Here is a 20,445-nt window from a genome sequence, read left to right on the forward strand (position 1 = left end):
GGCAGACCCGCTGTCAGTGTAGATGGCACTGGAAGCAGATAGCACTTTCAACATTAAAGCAGTACAGTTTAGTACTACAGGCACAGCTTCCATTGAATTCAATGGAAGCTGTTCTTGTAGTACCAAATCGGGCCACTGCAAAATGGATAGCGCCATCTGCTTCCACTGCTGTTCACACTGACCGCAAGCACAGCTATCATTCGATGCATGGGGATACCAAGCAGCAGACCCACGGCAATCAACTATTAATAATCAATCATAAAGAGAAAGTCTCAGAGAACTGTTTATACCCAGGACTACGACGATAACAAGGGGCATCATCTACGTCTAGAGGAAAGGTTTAATCACTAACAAAGAAGGGAGTTCTTTACTGTAAGTGCAGTGAGACTGTGAAATTCTCTGCCTGAAGACATGGTGATGGCAAAATCGATAGAGGAGTTTAAGAGGGGGGCTAGATGTCTTTTTAGAGCGCTATGTTATTACTAGAGATGAGCGAGCAAGCTTGGATAAGTCAGTTACTGGAGCAAGCCTCGCTCTTCTCAAGTAACTGCATTCTTGTCTGAGCATGCTCGGGGGGCGGCGGGGGGAGAGCAAGATCTCTCACACTCTCTCTCCTGCTAGCCCCCGCCGCCCTCCCGAGCACGCTCGGACAAGAATGCAGTTACTTGAGAAGAGCGAGGCTTGCTCCAGTAACTGACTTATCCAAGCTTGCTCGCTCATCTCTAGTTATTACAAGATGTAGACATTAAATAACCAGCGGGGTTGTTTATGCGTAGTCAGGTAGGAACTTTCAAAAGTTGATCCAGAGATTATTCTGACGGCCATTATGGAGTTGGGAAGAAATTTTTTCCCAAATGGGCTAATTGGCTTCTGCCTCATTGTGTTTTGTTTTGCCTTTCTCTGCATCAACAATGGGGAAATGGATGGGGGGGTTGGAAAAAGGCTGAAGTAGATGGACATTGTTTTCTTTTAGCCTAACATACTATGTTGCTATGTTAGAAAGGTGGGGGTAAACCACTGCCAGACACCTCTAGCGGTAGATATAGATGCATCAAACTTTAATTTGAGTCAGTCTGTTAAAATAACTTTTTATTTCAGTTTATTTCAATTGCATTTAAATGGATTTTGCTGTGCTAAGTCAATTGCTTTTCAATGACCTAAGTTGACAATTTATCACAGACATAAGAAAGGTAATGAAACAGGAAAACGCAGAGTAAAACCTTCTTCACTCTGTGTTTCAAAATTCAGTGTACATCAATTCGTAAAAGGTATTGTACCAAGTCATCCCTATCCTCAGAGTAGTGGACAGCCTTATGAGCTGACCGCTGAGACCCTCACCAATCCTGGGAACGGGGTTCTCAAGAGTCTGCAGATGAATTAAGTAGAGGCATGCGTGCCCTGTTGCTCCATTCATTTCAATGAAAAGGCCGAAGACTGTTATGCACTTGCGCTCAGCAGGTCCCCACATTGTCATTGAAATGAATGGAACAGCAGTGTGCGTACGCGACCTCTGCTCTGTTCATCCAGGGGCCTTTGAGCCCCAGTTCTTGGGATCAATCGAGATGCCATCGGTTGGACCTCCACAATTATAAAGCTACTGCATATCCTGTGAATTGGGGATAACTGTAGATCTTGGTACAAACCACTTTTAGCAGAAACAGCCTGAGAATCACATATAAATATTCAGCTACATATCTCTCTATAACTTGTGCAGTTATTTACATGGTTCACATACTTAGCAAATAGAGAATGCGCGTTACCAAGGAAAGTAACTAGCATAAACATTTCAGAACATTTTTAAATGTCTCTGGATTATTTTATTGTATTTACAGCCAAAGGGATTTGGGGTTTTTATCTCGTTTTGTCCAGATCAGTGATAATGTGTAATCAGATTTACTGTATGCATGCACCCATCATTTGAGAGGATAAACCACGGAAAAGCAAAACTAATCACATAAATTAAAAAGCAATTTTGAGGGAAAACACATTGTCCAACCTTACAAAAGCATTTCTTCATGTTCCAAACAAATGTTACAAATAGAATCAGAAGTACCTTACAGGACTATGATCATACACTGTTCTGAACCTATGAAGAGCACAGCACACGGACAGTACAAATACTCCCTAGAAATAGGACTTTTGCCCCCTAGGGTACATGTACCACAGATTAAGAATCTAGGCTTTAGGATTATGGTTTTAAAGAGTACCTACTATATCACTTCAGAGCGCTCCTGCTCAGTTAGTGGTTTTTGGCTCCTTCCAGCAGCTAGACACAGCCCCGCATAGCGCTATATGGGGAAGTCTCCAGCTCCCGGAAGGAGCCGAAACCAGCTGTTGGAGCAAGAGTGCTCTGTGGTTCCGGCTGCCCACCTCCATTCACAGTAAACAGGCAGCCACTCATGGATTAACAACTGCCTGTTTTATGCCCGCACAAATTGAACAATGAATGATAAGCGATTATCGTTCAGTTTTGCTCAATGCAGAGGTAATCTGAATATAATCATTAAAGCCCCATTTACACGAACAAACGACTTAACTTTTTTCTTTAAAATGCTGAGTAGAGATGAGCGAACCTACTCGGTAAGGGTGATTTCGCAATCGAGCACCGCAATTTTCGAGTACTTCACTACTCGGGTGAAAAGTACTCGGGTGCGCTGTGGGTGAGAAGGGGGTTGCAGCGGGGAGTGGGGGGGAGAGGGAGAGAGCTCCCAACCGTTCCCCGCTGCTACCCCCCACTCCCCTCTGCAACCCCCTGCCCCACAGCGCACCCGAGTACTTTTCACCCGAGTAGTGAAGTACTCGAAAATCGCGGTGCTCGATTGCGAAATCGCCCTTACCGAGTACGTTCGCTCACCTCTAATGCTGAGCGTTTACACGTAAAGTTAATAATTTGAAATCCTCGCCATTTCCCCGTTCGCTATGTAAACTCTTTATATGTGGTTTGCTCAGGTGATTGGGTGTATATGCTAAGAATCTGTCAGCGGGAGGTTTTAAATTAGTGTGAAGAAAAGCCATTGTCTACTGCCACATGAATCCTTGTGTTTAGCTTTTGAAAGACATTGAAAGACTGAATGAATGTCATTTAAACCTAACGACAAGCGAACAAACAAAAGGTTATTTTTATGCGGGCTGAAACTCAGTGATAAAACCAATTAAATAGTGCACGAAGGCTTTGCGTTCACATGTAAGGATTATCGCTCACTTTCACTCATTTGAACTAACTGTGAGCGATAAACGTTGCATGTAATGGGCCTTAAGTGTAGCGCTGGGTTCACATGGGACGGATTTGCTGCGGAATTTCCACACGCTACTCCTAATCCTGGGATTAGCCAGCAAAGTGAATGAAATTTTGCAAAAATCTCGTCCACACACTGCGGCCATTCAGTTGCGGCCAAGCCATGCGGCAACGGCCATGCGGCGAGAAAATTAAAGACGTAGCATATCAATATTTTTTTTCCCACAGCGGCCTCTCTCCTCTCTATGGGGAGAGATGGCCGCAGCGGAAATGCAGGTGTGAAGCCGCTCCAAAACCCACAGCTGCCGTTTCCAGCTCTATTCTTGCGGATTTTCGTTGCGGCCAATCCGCGAGAATTTCGATGGAAATCCATCCCGTGTGAACCTAGCCTTAAAGGGCCTTTAGATGACAGACATAATTGTGTTTACCTTTTGTATACTAGCTAAAAGCTTCAGATATTTATTGCCAAACTAGCACTGCCGCTGGCAAAATAAAAAAACAGACAAAACTTATGCAATCAAGGAAATTCCTCTTTAACGACAAGTACAATTAGGTGATTTAGTTCAGCTTGAAACAGCCAGAAACTAAGATAATGACATGGTTACCCTCCCTACCTACTGTGAGACACAACAACACCAGGACTATTTAAATATGGAAGAATCTCTGCTGCTATATGACACTAGTAAGGGAATGAATTTTTTTTTAGAAACTACAAAAAAGCCCTTTCTACTTATACGCATACATAACATTTATACACTGCTCCAAAAAGTTTTGGGGAACAGTTTAGCATCACAGTATAACCCCAAGTCACTTAGTGTGCTATTACACGAGCACTGGCAGTTCTGCCAATATTCACATTTTCCCTACAATTGCTTGACTGACCCGGCAATTAGCGCTATTACATGAGTGTTAACGGCACTCATATATAAGCACCCTCAGGCTATACGGCGTCTCTCTCTGCAGGGGGAGGAGACTGGAAGAGCCGGGAGCAGTGCTCTGAGCTCCCACCCCCTCTCTGCCTCCTCTCCACCCCTCTGCATTATTTTCAATGAGGAGAGGCAGGACAGGGGCGGAGCTAATTCCCGGAACTTACACAGTGCGTTATTGCTATGGAATTTTTGTGCAGACTTTCTGCTCGGAAATTCCGCCCACAGCTTTTTATCCCAGGATTAGCCAGCAAAGTGGAGGAGATTTGCAAAAATCTCATCCACAAGCTGCGGCCGATCTGTTGCAGCCAAGCCACGCTGAAATTGACATGCCACGCGAAATTCAAAGACGTGGCATGTCAATTCTTTCCACGTTTCCGTGGCGTCCTCTCTCCTTTCTATGGGGAGAAATGGCTGCAGCGGAATCTAAGCAGCGAAGCCACTTCAAACTCCGTGTCGAATGGCTGCGGGTTTTGAAGCTGCATTTCTCCAGCGGAAATCTTGCGGTATTTCCGTGCAGTCATTCAGCGAGATTTCCCCGGGATTTCGGTCCCGTGAGACCCCAGCCCTAAACTTCACAATGAGCATGTGACAGATGTGAAAGAGTCCAGAGACTCGATGGTGAATGTTATACTGCCGCCATCATCATCTAGCAGAACACTTTTTCGAGCAGTGTATGTATATGTTGCAAGTTCCTGTAACAAAACTCCTTTGCAATATATGTTTATATGTTCTGCCTAATACACTCTGGTTACTTCTTGTAGCATCTTATAACACGGATGGTCTGCCTCCACAAGATAAGAGCTTCCAATTAATCCTTGCCATTAGTCCTTCCTTTCCAATGATGGATTGTATTAATATCTGTATTTACAAAGCAAAGGTCCAAAAGATATGACTGAAGATGGCGGCAGAACATAGAGTTCTATGCCAGTAATTAGAACTTCTCTACCTTAATTCCAACAGAAATGGAAAGATTCTATTGATCGGCATTGGGCGCTTGTCATGGGAACGTAGCTATATCCAGCTTTGCTTCAGATCTCTGCAAAAGGAGGGGGGGGGGGCTGTGGGGATGTTGAAATATTAATTTCAACTTTAAAAGCCTGGAACTCATCACCAGACATACTGCAGAATGAAGGATTGAATGTTACAGTACCAAATATAGACCATTTTGCATGAAATTTGCAACGGTGACACATTTTCAGCACAAGAATATTTAAAACAGTCTGTGGGCTAGCTTAGAAAAAAAATTAACCAATGCATTACCAAGGGGCTTAAAAACGCCACATTACTTACCAGTATAGAGTAAATGCAAGACAGCCAGCTTTTATGTGTATTTGCATGTAGAATGAACTGACAATTTTTCCAAACAACATCTACATTTCAGTGGAAAATGTAAAAATATACAATACTGCATATTTTTTAGTTATAACTTCTCTTCGTGTCAGGTGTTCTATTTAATAAGCAATTTACATAACAAAGACGGTAGACTTAAATACATTGTGTACATCATTATTATTTAGGGGAGAGCAGAGTGCAATTTCCAGGAAAGCAGACAAATGACTCACGCTGACAAACGTCTCCTCACAGCATAGTCACGATCGTGATGTAACAGATGGTCATTCTACTTAGAAGATATCGTACATACCACTTCCTTCCCCTAACCATGGTTAGGGTTCATTCACATGGGCATGTGGTATACATGCGTAATATGGAGCAGTTTCAATGGGTTCATTCATGTAAGGCAGATTTTTCATGCATCTTTCGATCACGTGAAATAATATTTGGCATGTTCTATTTTGGTGCATATTACACACTGAAATAGGTTATTTAAAGGCAATGGAACTGCATAAATATGCAGTGAATATGCAGGAAACCTGAGTATTCACTGTGTATTTGCGCATCTAAATAATGGGTCCTTTTATTTTTATTCCGGCATATAATTATGCTGCGTATTTACGTGCGCAAAAACCAGCAGAAGGGCCAAAATATAATGGAAATAGGAGTATTTTCAATAACGTAAATATGCTGCATATAACACGACCGAAACACGCATACGCCTCGTGTGAATGAGGTCTTAAATCATAGAAACTATTTTTTGAACAGACTGCAGCACTTACAGACAAGGTGGGCAAAAAAAAATGATAGTGATCCTCCAGTTCATAGAATGTATAGCTGACACACATGGTGCCCTCCTTCGCTATACTGCTACAGTAGTTAGTCCCATTCCCAATCTCCCCTTCATGTACATACAGAACGTACAATGGCCACCAGCAGACCAGACCGTATGACCAAATTATATGTTTTATGGAACAATTGCATGATGCGAGAGAGGAGGCAGTAACAAATCGATTTGATACAAGGCTCCTTGCAGCTTCAGGCTCCCCCTCATTGCTGATGCTATATATTATAGATATCCTGATGTGCTCATCTGTGTCAAAAAAAATAAATTGTGTTTTGCTTTTGCTATATTGTTCAGTATTACTGTACAAGCTATTTGTATGGAATGTGGATGTTGATTTTAAAGGGGTTGTCCCGAGGCAGCAAGTGGGTCTATACACTTCTGCATGGCCATAATAATGCACTTTGTAATGTACATTGTGCATTAATTATGAGCCATACAGAAGTTATAAAAAGTTTTATACTTACTTGCTCCGTTGCTGGCGTCCTCGTCTCCATGGTGCCGACTAATTTTCGCCCTCCGATGGCCAAATTAGCCGCGCTTGCGCAGTCCGGGTCTTCTCCTCTTCTCTATGGGGCTCCGTGTAGCTCCGTGTAGCTCCGCCCCGTCACGTGCCGATTCCAGCCAATCAGGAGGCTGGAATCGGCAATGGACCGCACAGAAGCCCTGCGGTCCATGGAGACAGAGGATCCCGGCGGCCATCTTCAGCAGGTGAGTATGAAGACGCCGGACCGCCGGGATTCAGGTAAGCGCTGTGGGGGTTCTTTTTTTAACCCCTGCATCGGGGTTGTCTCGCGCCGAACGGGGGGGGGGGGGTTTAAAAAAAAAAACCCCGTTTCGGCGCGGGACAACCCCTTTAAGGGCCTGTTCGCACTCTATTCTTAGGGCTCCTACCCACTTGCGTTTTTTTAACACTGCGATATTGCTGCGTTTCTTTGAACGCGATTAGAAAGTCCCATTGACAATGTTAAAAACGCATTGCAAATTTCTGCTTTGCAATTTTTGTGCGACGCGTTTTTAACATTAGAAAGTGGCATTGACAATCATGTAAAAAAAAAAAACGCAGAAATATATCGCAGCGTTAAAAAAAACACAAGTGGGTAGGAGCCCTAAGGCTAATTTACACGCAACGATTATCGTTCAAAATTCATCCAAATGACGGCTTTTGAGCGATAGCTGTTGCATGTAACTGCTCACCCATTGTGCACTTACCGTGCACTCTTCGACCATCCTTGAGTTCAGCTCAACATAAAATTCATCCTCCCTGATAAGAGGGACGGCATGTTGTGTTCTCCGCGGGCAGCGCTAATAGCATTGTATGCAGCAGGCAGCCCATGGGAGAACAAAGCCGGTGTATTTAGAGAACAGACCGCCTGCTGTTCTCTAAATACATGCAAATGAAGCCAGTTAGCTACTAATGGGCTGATTAGCCCACTAGTACTGAATGCAAAATGATTGCTCAAAACTGTCAGTAAAAAGAATGTAAAAAACAAAACATGCCCACCAGATTCTATGCATAATGCATTTCAGTAGTCTGTTCTCGGGACAAAGGACCTGTAGGGCAAGATAGAGGATGCACAGAGAGACGAAATAATCAGCACTGGTCCATCCGAGAGCAGGTGTCGTCTAGTCTGAGAATCTGGTGGCAATTTCACACATGTGAAGGGAAGAGTGGGGCGAACCACAACAGCCTCTCAGGGTTGTGACTCACAGGCTGCTGTGTATATGTGGGGGAGAGGTGCAAGGAGCACTCTCCTCATGAGTACACTGGACCCAACCTACAGGAAAGAGTTACTAAAGACTGGTGCTCATAAGGCAGCTGGAGATACATTTGCCAAATTTATCTCTGGCTGTCTATGCATCAGAAATTAAAGTCTATACCAGCAATTAACAGGAGATTTGCACTATAATTTATGCTAATCTCTGACATAAAGAACAGTAAACATGTTGGGTCACAGGAGGCCATGCCCCTTCACAATAAACCCCGCTCAGTTTTCCAAAGTGCAAAAAGTTGCAAGTTAGGCCTCCCTCACACCGGGCGTTTTGTACAGCATTTAACGTTGCATTTTCAGCCCAGCGCTAAACGCTGTACAACACTCCCATTCATCTTAATGGGGCTGCTCACACAGGGCTGAAAATGCAGCGCCTTCCAACGCTGCGCTTTGACAGCGATGCATGTTCTATTTTGGGGCGTTTTCAGCCCTGCGTCGCCCATTGAAATGAATGGGCAGCGTTTCAGCACTGCTGAAAACGCAGCAACACTTGGTGCCGCGTTTTTTGGCAGCGTTAACCGCTCGCCGATTTTCGGGGGAAGGGGGGCTTGCAATAGAAGCCCTACCCAGACAATTAGTCCCAGCTAGGCTAGATAGAGAAAAAAAGAAAGTAATACTCACCTTGTTTCACTTGCTGGACAGCAGTTCTTGCAGGGTGAGTACCAGATATGTTGTCTGCTAAGCTGGAGTGATCTTAACACCTTGTAATACAGGGACTTGCAGTCAGCTGTAAAAAGAGCCAATTTCTATGAGAAGGGTGAGAAATCATGGGGAGTTGTAGTCTTTAAAGTGACCCTCCAGTCCAAACCTAAAATATGACTACCACATTGCATGTATAGTGAGCATATCTGTGGCCTCCTCAGTGTTGATGCTGTCTCTGTTGCTCCTGCCCCGGTCCTGTGTTCCCCTCTACACAAGTCGGCTGCAGCTGTCTCAGACCTGGAAAGTCTATAGCTTTGTTTCCATCCATGACAGAGTGCCTCCAACATGTAGCGGTCACAAAATGCCAGAAAGCATGATGAAAATCTGTCAGTCCCCATTAAGAGTCATTTGTGCTTGTCGCAAAAGGAATCTGACACTTTCATTTTTTCGTTTTTCAGCTCAAATAATCGAGCCGAACAATGAAAAACATAGCTCAAATGTGGACCCCTAGCCTTACCTGCACTCGTATAGACCAGGGGTCCCCAATTCCAGTCCTCGGGGACCACCAACAGGTCATGTTTTCAGGATATCCCATAGGAAAAACACCTGTGGCAATGTCTAAGGACTGACAATAATTACATCACCTGTGCAACACTGAGGACATCCTGAAAACATGACCTGTTGGCGGTCCCTGAGGACTGGAGTTGGGGAACACTGGTATAGACCATCCACAGCCATAGCCATAGCCGCTGAGACAGTGGTGGCTGTCTTGCGAAAAGTGTAAAGGTGGACTAGAGTAGAGAAACAAAGGCAGCATCGACACTAAAGAGGGCACCGGACTTGCTGGATATACATTTGCAATGTATAGTCAGATCATTGGAGGGTCACTTTAGCCATGATAACCCATCATCCACAGCGAGCTCTGGCAGAATAACAACTAGGCTACACAAAGTTAGGTAAGATGATGAAAAATACCTCCTTCTGACCTATGGTGGCATCCTTTGGCGAGTATTCGGACACATTATAGGTATTTGACTATTTTTGTATTTTTTTTTTGTAAGTCTGAAAAGCCCCTTTAAATTAGGGACCACATTTATTCCTATCAGAAAATCTGAGCACCAGACATGTGCTTAAAAAAGAACTGACCTTACAGAACCCAATATTTCTGTAAAGGAACAAGCAAACCCAGGATTTCAGACGCCGTTTTTCCTGCACATAAAGCACTGAAAAGACATGAGGAATATTCTAGGTTCTTTTCATTAGCAAAATCTGATAATTAATGTGTTAATTATTCAAGAGCCAGAAAGAACAGAGAATATGTGGTATCAAGAAATAACGTGGTTAAGTCAATTACAGCCAAGAATACTTCTTAGCCATTCAAGACTGTAAAAGCAGACCACAACAGCCACCCTTACAATGCTAAGCCTGTGCCATTTACGCAGGGGTCACATCTGTGCTAGAACCTTCCTTCGGTGGTTTTGTCTCAGATCCGGCACAAAATACCAGAAGAAATAGCTCTGCATGCAGCGCTTTTTCTTCCGGTAAAATGCCGGGCAGCTGAGCGGGACTGAACGGACCCCATTATAGTCCATGGGGTCTGTTCGGTGTTGCTCTGTTCCGTCTTAAAGATCCGTTCGCCCAGGGGATTCCCCTTTCCTGTTCCCTGAATGGAGCAGGAAACCCCTGACACAGATGTGAAAGCAGCCTTGGAAATCAAATAACCAACCTCACATCTATGTTCTAAAATGGACTGTTTATTAGAGACATCTGCCCTTTCAAAATTAGAGCTTTTCTGTATGGAAAGTAGTTAATTAACCTTTGAGTGCCTCATAAAATCAAATGAGTAAATTTTTCATAGATCAGTTTAATTGTGAATCGTCATTAGAATGGCAAAAGAGATCGATCTGATCGACTTCAAATGAGACATCGGAATAAGTGCCAGAGTAGTATGGCAAGTGTTTCAGAAACTGCCAACCTTTCACTCATTCAATGGTGTCAAGAGAATTGTTTGAATGAGGAAAAACATCCAGGAGAATGGGGAACTGTGGACAAAAACAAGTAGATGATGAAAGGGGTCATGGGAGGAAGTCAAGAATTGTTCTGACAAACAAGAGATACATGATCAAGCAAACTACAGCTAATCTAACGCTGGTGCTCCAACTAAAGCAACCGAAAACACAACTTATTGTCCTTCAGCACGGATGGAATAGAACACTAGAAGTTTCAGTTTAACTATCATTGCTGTCAGAGGAAAAAAGAAAGGAGAGATTCCAGGGGGCAAAAGAGCAGAAAAATCTGATCACTGTGCAGTGAAAATACATTGCCTGGTCAGATGAATACCGATTTCTGCTGAACCATGCTAATGGGAGGGTCAGAATTTGGTGCAAGCAAAATAGAATCAATGAACCCTTCCTGTTAGGTCCAACAATTCAGGCTGGTGGAGGTGAAATAATTGTGCGGGGAATGTATTTCTTGACACACCCTGGGTACTCTGATACTTGTAGAAGGACACCACAATGAATTGCTGCAGTTCTGAAGGACAAACACTACTAGATAGGTGTCTATAATAAAGTGGTCATTCAGTGTGTACAGACATCAACATACAACAGACATCTGATTTGGGAATGATGAGCAGAAATAAAGTTAAGGACAATAGTTTAACCCTTTCCAATCCACTGTCTGACGTCTAAAGACATTCTGATTGAAAGCTGTACAGCTCCGATGTCAGAATACGTACAGCAGGGTATTCTTACTGTACATTACTGGCTGCTCTGTTGTCGGGGGCCTCTCCTGCATGTCCCATAACGCAGTACAGGCTCTAGCCAGCAGATGGTGCCGTTGCATAATGGCAGAAAGAGAAAACCCCCTAGGAAACCCTGAATCCAAAATTGGATTGCAAAGGGTTAACCTATTTACCCACAAGGATATAGAATCTGGTTACTACATGAACAATTACAATCTCTCTTCTCCACCAAAATCTCTTCGCATTTTCTTCCTAAGGTATCATATTATAATACTTCCATTTCACAATCACAATGTCTAAAAAGGAAAACAAAACATATAATTGCTGAAGCTAATTGCTCTACCATTTTATTATGATCAACATGAAGTAATCAAAAATACATCACACAACCTCTTGTCAAGTCCATCATTCCCATGTACAATACTCCATGTACAATACTCCATGTACAATACTCCATGTACAATACTCCATGTACAATACTCCATGTACAATACTCCATGTACAATACTCCATGCACTGTATGCACAGAACTCTACTAAATCAGGCCTGGATGCAGGTTTCACTCACACTTCGTTTGGGCACCAGCTAATTGCCATGACAAAAATAGAAGCTCCTATCTATCAACAGGAGCTGGTGGGAAAGTCAAGCTGTCCATGACCATGGGTGATGATTTGTAAGTCTATTCTGGACATCATGGGATTAGCAGTAGCAGTTTACCATTAGCTACAAAACTCGCTTACATTTAACTCATTATGTACTAATAGTAACCATGAACTATTACCTTGCGCTTATGCTACTCTACAAAGGTTGGAACATTAGTGTAATGAAATTGGGTAAATTAATTGATTGCATGACATTTAGGGCGCTATTATACGAGTGCTAGCATTCACGTCTTCCCGTCAATTGCCAGGCTGACCCGGAAATTAGCGCTATTACATGAGCGTTAACGGCGCTTGTGTAATAGCACCCTTGGGGTGGTTAATTGTTGCAGCCTCTGGAAGAAGCTGTGATGTAATTATACGAAGAGTATTTTTGCAAACTTGCTAGATAAGAGCAGCTGCTTTGCAGGACGTAGCCTGGGATCAATATACTAATTTACTGGCATAGAATCTGCTCCTAATCAGGTACTGCACCAACCAGAGTCACTCCGACACTGTCAGCTAAATCACAGGGATATGAACGGAGCTCATGTGATGTGCAAAAATAGCTAAACTGATGAGTGAAATGTTCATTACATGCAGAATACTACGCAGAATCCCCACTTGTACTGTTTATCATTTGTATTGTTTACATCAGCCCTACATAAGGAATATCCAGAGATTTTCAGGCCTGATATCTAAGCAATATACAAGTTTAAAAGTTGTTCAGTGAAAGCAGTGGCCACGAGAAACTAAGATGGCTACACTGCGTCTCGGACTACCGGATGTACGCAGTGTATATAGCATTGCTATGATTTACCAGTGCTGTCTAGTCAGATCAGCATGCAATGCGGCCATCTTTGTTTCTCTAGGACTAGAGAGTCGCTTCACTTTTTGTATTGATCTTCATGGGTTCAGGGTCTGTGCCGGTCCATACAAAAATCTGTGGTATTATTTTTCTATACAGAGAATTGTATTCTTCAATGCGTCCAGATAGATCATGTCTGTCCGAGTTGTGGTAACAACAAAGTAGACCTTGTTCATATGGTCTTGAGATGCCCGAAGTTAAACAGATATTCGGGAGAGATGCATTTAGTTTTAAAAAATAAACTTGGCATTAAAAGGGTTGTGCCAATTTACAGTTATTCTCCTCTTCACCATATATGGGATAGCATTATGATTGGTGGATGTCTGACTACATGCTGTGATTTGCCGCGATTCTCTGTGGTCAGCCTATCTGTCAGATAGGCTGACAGTGGAGATCCGTCTGCCGGCTCCCGCAGCGGAGATCCGCCGCAGGATACCGCAACGCCCGTGGACAGGCAGCCTTAAGTGAGAAAAAAATTGCCCCCCAAAAGGTGTCCATAATCATTAAATTAGTCACACTGATTGCAGAAAAGTTGTGATCAACTGACTACCTAATGTGTATGGGATTAGCCAGTCATCCCCCAAACACACACAGAAACGAAAAAAACCCTGAAAACCTGACAAAGAATAAGCAACTTTACACCATTAAAGTCACTTTCTTTTTTAAAAATGCACCAATAAATTCTGACCCCCAACCAGCAATCTCAAATTACTTCAGTATTCTTTCCCACAAGCGTATATCAGCTGGCCGGTTTCACGGCCGGCTGATATATGCTGTGATCTGATGCATTTGATTCCAATGCATCAGATCACACGGTCGTATTCCTGAGATGTAAAAGCTCCTGACCCGCCAATATAGTGCCGGGCATTTTTACGTTGGGCCCAAAAGATAGTCCTGGAACTATATTTGGCCCGGAATACATCGGACGCTGCATGGGCTTCTATGGGAGCCCATGGCACCAGTTGGAGGTGGAAGGGAGTTTAGCAGCATGGCTGCTAAACTTCCTCCCTCTGCTCTCCTCCCCCCGTGCAGGCGCACCTGTTCTCCTCTCCCTGCTGGCTCTCTGCAATGGCAGGGGGCAGGATGGGGGCAGAGCTAAGCGCCGTCTCGCCTTCTCCCATTGCTGGCTGTGGACAGAGGATGGAATGTGGGCGGAGCTAAGCTCCTACCCTCTCCCCACCTTTTGTCCATAGCCATCAATGGGTGGAGATGGGGTGGCACTTAGCTCCGCCCCCATCCCACTCCCATTGCAAAGAACGAGCGGGGAGGAGAAGAGAGGTGAGCCTGCGATGGGGAGGGAGGGAAAAGGAGCAACGGCATGGTAGTCTCGGCGCATATGCGCCGGGACCCATGCTGTCTGAACGGGCACACAGACATTTAATTTGTGCGCCCGTTCACCAATTTTATCTCTCCCAATATAGTGTATATCAGCCGGACGTGAAACAGGCTGGCTGATATACGCTCGTGGGAAAGAAGCCTTAATCAGTATTACTAAGCCTGCATACATTCAATACAGAAATAAGGGAGATAAAAAGAAGAGGAAAGAAGGACCGAACTGAAAATGGATGCACTCCAACACCCAGCAAATAAATCATGCCACACACAAGCAATTTTCAGAAGAAGTCTTACGGATGACAGATTGAGCTAGCTTTTTCATATACCATTATTATGATACCTTGTATGGCAGCTACAGTTCTATGGGGATATTAGACTAACGCCGCTTCACAGCCCAAGCAAAGCTATAGTAAAAGCACAGAAGAGATTTAATCAATACAACCATTAAAAAAGTTAAATTAAAAAAAATATTGCTTAAAAATAATTATTAATAGTAATGAATATCACAGAAGGCTGATTAGTAGCAAGTGACTGCAATCGTCTCTTCTGCTGTCAAATCTAGAAAGAAAACAGTATTTAGGGTGAGAATTAATCTACTTTCCAGCAGAAATATAATGAAATGTGCGCTAATCTATTTAGGTCGTGAACACTTCATTCCCAACTAATTGCTTGCGTTAATACGGACTGATCTGGCCCTTTCAATCTGAACATGGGATATTCAGGGTTCCAGCTGTTTATGTACCATATAACACCCAGCTACAGCTCCATGGAGAATGCTTGCTCTCTCATTAACTATCAAACTGTGATACTTTGATAAATCACATCATATTCTGTTTTAAATAAGGAATACATAAATCATAGGCAAGATATGGTACTTACATGCGAGCACTGCCAGCAAGCAAACAAACAGTAAGGGCCGTGGTCCAGCAAGAGGGTGTGTATGCCTGCTGCTGTGTGGCAGAATACATCTCTGTCGTCTAACAACCTGGGCACCTGTGTCAACAGCAGCCTGCTTACTCCAGTCCGGCACAGCAATATGATGTGCACAGAGCTACGACTTTATAGATAATTTACAGCTGGGATACAAAGGTACATGTGAATTATTCAGTAGGCAATTAGAGAAAACACATCAACAAAACCCTTTAAAAAGCCAATCGAAAGTGTAATTAGAGGTTTTAGCTTTAAAATCCACTCCATACTTTTCTGCTGTGAGCATGTGATGATCACTACTGGAAATCTACGCCACGCAGTTCTCTCAGAATAGAAAATGAAGCAATAAGAGCAATAAACAACAAAACAGCTAAAAGTAAATGCAACAAGGAATATACAAAATAATAATACACTATGTGCATATAACCAAGGCTGGATTCACATGTAGCTACTTTGTTGCATTTTAATAGCTGAAACTTCAATGGGAAGAAGAAACAGAGAGAACCGTATACTGAAGGTGCCGATAGCGTTTACTCTTTACTGTACCACTACCAAAATGCAAACATAACCATACAAGGCTTTCTTCTTAACACAGAAATTGATGTGATTTAACACAATACTAGTCTTAAAAAGAAACAATAAGCACTATAACTAGTTGGTAAACTGGGCTCTTTCTTTATTAGACAATACTGTACAAGATTCTTAGATTTGATGAATGGACATGGGTGATCAAAAATGGGAATTTACATCAAGCATACCTTTCTAGTGCCCACAAGACAGGCTTTATAATAAACAAAGAGGCAAGAGGATATTTAAAAACATATCATGATATATGATATACCGAGACTTGCATAATTAGGAGGACAGATGGCCTTCTGCTAACAAGATGCCTTTTATTCCATGCACTATTTAGAATAATCAAGAGAGGAAAACAAGAATATTCTTATCATCTATACTTTTTAAAAGGGGTTGTCCAAGTTATGTAGAGGGCACCTCAAAGGGTTCCTATGGTGTAAAATAAAGCAGCTCATACTCCTCTCTCTTAGCTTGTCCCCCGCTGGGTCTCCCTGCTGATGTCATCTTTACAGGCTGCAGTCAATATGAGCTGTCTCTAACAAGCTGCTGCAGCCAATGACAACGCTCAGTGATATTCGACAATTGCCGTCATTGGCTGCAGCAGCAGATTTATGGGACATCATAGGCTAACTGCGGCCTGTAATCAAACAGCACAGCAGAAACTCAGAACCGCCGAAGATGGACGAGCAGGGAGAGGGGAGAATCAGCTGCTTTGTTATTTTACACCAAGGTGTAACCGTTCAGATGCCCTTTACATTACTTGGACAACCCCTTTAAGGTTTAAGGGACTGTAAAAAAAAAATGCATGTCCTTTCTTCTAATTTTAAACACTATTCTTGTCCATGGACTATATCTAGTATTCACGTGAATAGAAATTAGCTGCAGTTCCAGACACAACCTATGCATAACAGACTGGCACTGTTTTTCAAAGAATGCAGAACCTTTGATCTAATCACATTAAACGCCCATTAAAAAAGTATGAGTGGAGGCATTTGACCTGCTTCACCCTTGCCTGTTTGCGAGTTTCCATTTCTGTTTTTGTCAGAAAACACAGCATCTGGATGTTAGCAGAGTGGTGGAACTTTACCAACAGCATCATAAGTAGCCTGAAGTTCCAAGAAGTTAGACACATCTTTCTTCTTTACGTAAGCATATGTTCTAGCTGTGATGCTTAGGCAACAGCACACAAACTTCAAGGAAAAAGTGATTTATTCACCACATGTGAACTCGGACAATGTAGGAAAATTTACTAAGCCCAATCTTACCATGCCAATCTTAGTATAACTTTCTCCCCAGGGCATGATGCCGCTAATACATGAAGAGGCGAATGATACAGATAAACTATGGTTGGCAATCAGATGAATGGGATGCACCAGCACCAGGCCCTCAATGTAGAGGTTAGGGTGGTGGGAGATGCAGATACAAGGTTCTGTTTGCTATGGATTCTGAAATATCTGATGATGTTTTTAACCACCCTGCTTTTTTTCTTGTTTTTCAGACCGTGTAGATATATTGTACCTAGTTGGTATAAGCATCAGTTATGGGCCTCGGGGGAGGGAGGGGAAGGGGGGGTGTTACAGGCCACTGATGATACATCAGAGGAAGGTGGAATTTCTCTATTGCACTTATTCACCCATTTGTTGGACACATAGGAATATTATTTGTATGTTAGTATGTATGGCAACCTACTATAAGTACCAGGTATCCATTAATGGATCCACAACACCTACTAAGAAGCCGATTTACCCTTAGAATAGCAGAGAGTGATAAAAATTCCTTCTTATAGAGAAAAAAAAAAGAAACAAAAAAAAATAATTTTACTGAGAAAAGTCAGATTTAGAGTTCGTATTGGAGATCAAAATAACAGTGAAATATTTGTAAGTGCCTGTACATGTGCAAAAATTTGCACACTGGGGGATTTTGTGGCTACTACTGTAATCAGGTTTACAGTTCAGGTAGTGATATGCATGACGGGGAGCAAACATTTCGTGAGGACAGGTGCAATGGACAGACCAACATTCGTTTTGACATAGCAGCTCTAACAGAGAACAGGTGTGTCAGACAGATGGAAATGTGAAGATGGAACAATACCTCTGCAGCGCCACCTATTGGAAGGCAGTATTCCTGCAAGTGAATGTAAGACTTTTTAGACAAGTCAGAAGACATGCGCAGTGAACTGAGGCAGATGCAGCTTTTTTATACTGCCTACTCTCCAACTGTCTCCAACTTTGTACCTCTGACCAGAATAATTGAAGATGAATTTACTCAGCTGTTTGACGGTGATGGCACAACCAGAAGCTAAAGCTAATAGAAGGTTGGTATTATTGTAATTAATTTATATCATTTTACGAAATAATTGCCAACAGGCATAAATCTGGTGGAAGGCACCACTAGGAGTCACAAGTATAACGCCAATAAATCAGCTCAGATTTTATCAAGACAGTTATGCAAAAGTAGGCGAGTAACAACTACTGTAATATAAAACTTGTTTCTTCCTTGGCCTGATGTCTTTTTGGAATATGTTAACACTATATAAACGATTTATCATTTTTTCAGATCAGCTTTAAAAAACAAAAAATAAATCTTCATGTAACAAAATAAAATTATAGAAGTTAACAAAATTTCAGTGGAGGAATAAAACAGCATTGGTCAATATCAGGCATCTCAAAAGAAGTTCCTGCGGGTTCAGACAGCTATGAACATTACCAGCTGACACTTTTTATATAAAGCACCTAGCTTTTACGCTTTGTTGTCCTTTAACATGATGATCTTGTGCAAGTTCAGCAGATGATACGCAAATAACCATACAGCAATAACCGTCTGCAGTGACCTTACAATCAAAAATAGATTTCAACACAAGGGAAATTAAATTATGGGTAATTATTGTGAAACTCTCTGAAAATATATAGCAGATGAATGACATCTAACAGGCTCTGCAGGAGGCAGAAGGAGAAGATCTGAAAATAGCATGGATGTAATCTGGTTACAGGAGATGTCCGGCTGTACGGGCAAGACAGAAGAAGAGACAAAGGAAACAGGAAAGGACAGGGAAAGTGCATCCCGTCCCAATCTATGGAACACAGGCGTGCTTTAATTGCAGTATTACCTGATCGGCTCCTAGTCTTTAGGTACTTTAGACATCTGGAACATCCAAAAGCCTAATTTCCTTCATTTTGTTGTCACACTGAAAAAGATAAAACACAGATTACAGATTCTAAGTGTATGATCACACAACTTCAAAGTGGAGATAAAAAAACAGGGACATTCACAATGTACAAAATGCTAGCTACTCTCCCAGATATGAAAATTCAGGAATTAAGCATCATCACTTTTATAGCGCTTTAGGAAATTATCTACGGTGCTTTTAGGTAGGCGCTTCACACTGAGATAGGTTTTATCTCTCTATAAACTGGGGAAACATGATCATTTCAGTAACATTTTATAGCTTGAGGATTCACACAAATCTTGGGCTCATAGCAACTATAACTAAAGTAACTTTGCGCAAGTTTATTCTATTTCAGATAACAAAGATATCATGAGAAAGGGGGAAAAAAAGTCAGTTTCAACCTACAAACAAACAAAAGCGGCATACCCTCTCCGTGAAACTGGTACGAGCCTACAATGCCTGTCTGTCCTCCTAAAATGTCAGTTTAACCCTTTGCAATCCAATTTTCGATTCAGGGTTTCCTAGGGGGTTTCTCTTTCTGCCATTATACAATGGCGCCAGCTGCTGGCTAGAGCCAGTACTGCGGTATGTGACATGCCAGAGAAACCTCAGACAACAGAACGGCCAGTAATCTACAGTAAGAATACCCTGCCGGACGTCTTCCGACATTGGAGCTGTACAGGCTTCAATCAGAATGTCTTTAGACGTCAGACAGTGGATTGGAAAGGGTTAATAAGCGCTTGCATTCCCTATGAAATAACTATTCTGCAGCATCTTTTCTTAGAATTTTGCACTGTGCCATTATAGTGTTATTTCTCCGGGAAGTGTAATAACCAATTAAAGGGAACCCATCATCCCCATACAGCACCATAAAGTAGGTTATGGTACTGTAAGGCCACTCTCACATGAGCGTTTTAGCGATGCATATTAACCGAGTGCGAAATACACAACACTAAACCTCAATGTATTTCAATGGGGGCCTCTATTACGCACGTAGCATGTACTATTTTCTGTGTTTTAGTGCATATTTCATACATTTCGTATTTCATACCTTTCATAAATCGCCCATTGAAATGGACCTCTATTTTTGTAATTGATGAGCGCCCCAGTGGTCACACTAACCCATCAGATAGTTATCCTCCATCCTGCGGATAAGGGATAACTTTTTATCATCATGGGACAAACCCTTTAAAATTACCCCTCACTTATATAGGCTACAGCCTGTGCTGGTTTTCAAATGGATAGCAGAAACTAACATTTTTTTTTTCCCGATTGACCCTCATTTGGAAGAACATCTGTTCTGACAGCCCACAAACTGATTTGACTGAGCTGGTGTCTCATCTCTTTTAGCTCTATGCTAAAGCCAAAACTCTGTACCATCTGGACGCTTTCTCTGAAGGAAGAAAACTAATTTTAATAAACTTGAAGAAGAGGT

At 42.4% G+C, this 20,445-nt stretch overlaps 1 protein-coding gene across 5 annotated transcripts in view; it reads right to left on the reverse strand.

Annotated features, from left to right (window-relative positions):
* The window catches only part of PITPNM2 (phosphatidylinositol transfer protein membrane associated 2), a 286,382-nt gene that overhangs the window by 216,353 nt on the left and 49,584 nt on the right, over nucleotides 1-20,445 (reverse strand). For 4 of the 5 annotated variants that reach the window (XM_066603332.1, XM_066603333.1, XM_066603334.1 and 1 more), the window contains exon 2: nucleotides 18,951-19,028. The gene's annotated coding sequence lies outside the window, so the exon portion shown is untranslated. Of the gene's footprint in view, nucleotides 1-15,217; nucleotides 15,236-18,950; nucleotides 19,029-20,445 lie in introns of those variants that run through there. The other variant, XM_066603330.1, reaches the window with a different exon arrangement.

This window comes from Eleutherodactylus coqui, chromosome 5, assembly GCF_035609145.1.
Source record: "Eleutherodactylus coqui strain aEleCoq1 chromosome 5, aEleCoq1.hap1, whole genome shotgun sequence".
Classification (NCBI taxonomy): domain Eukaryota; kingdom Metazoa; phylum Chordata; class Amphibia; order Anura; family Eleutherodactylidae; genus Eleutherodactylus; species Eleutherodactylus coqui.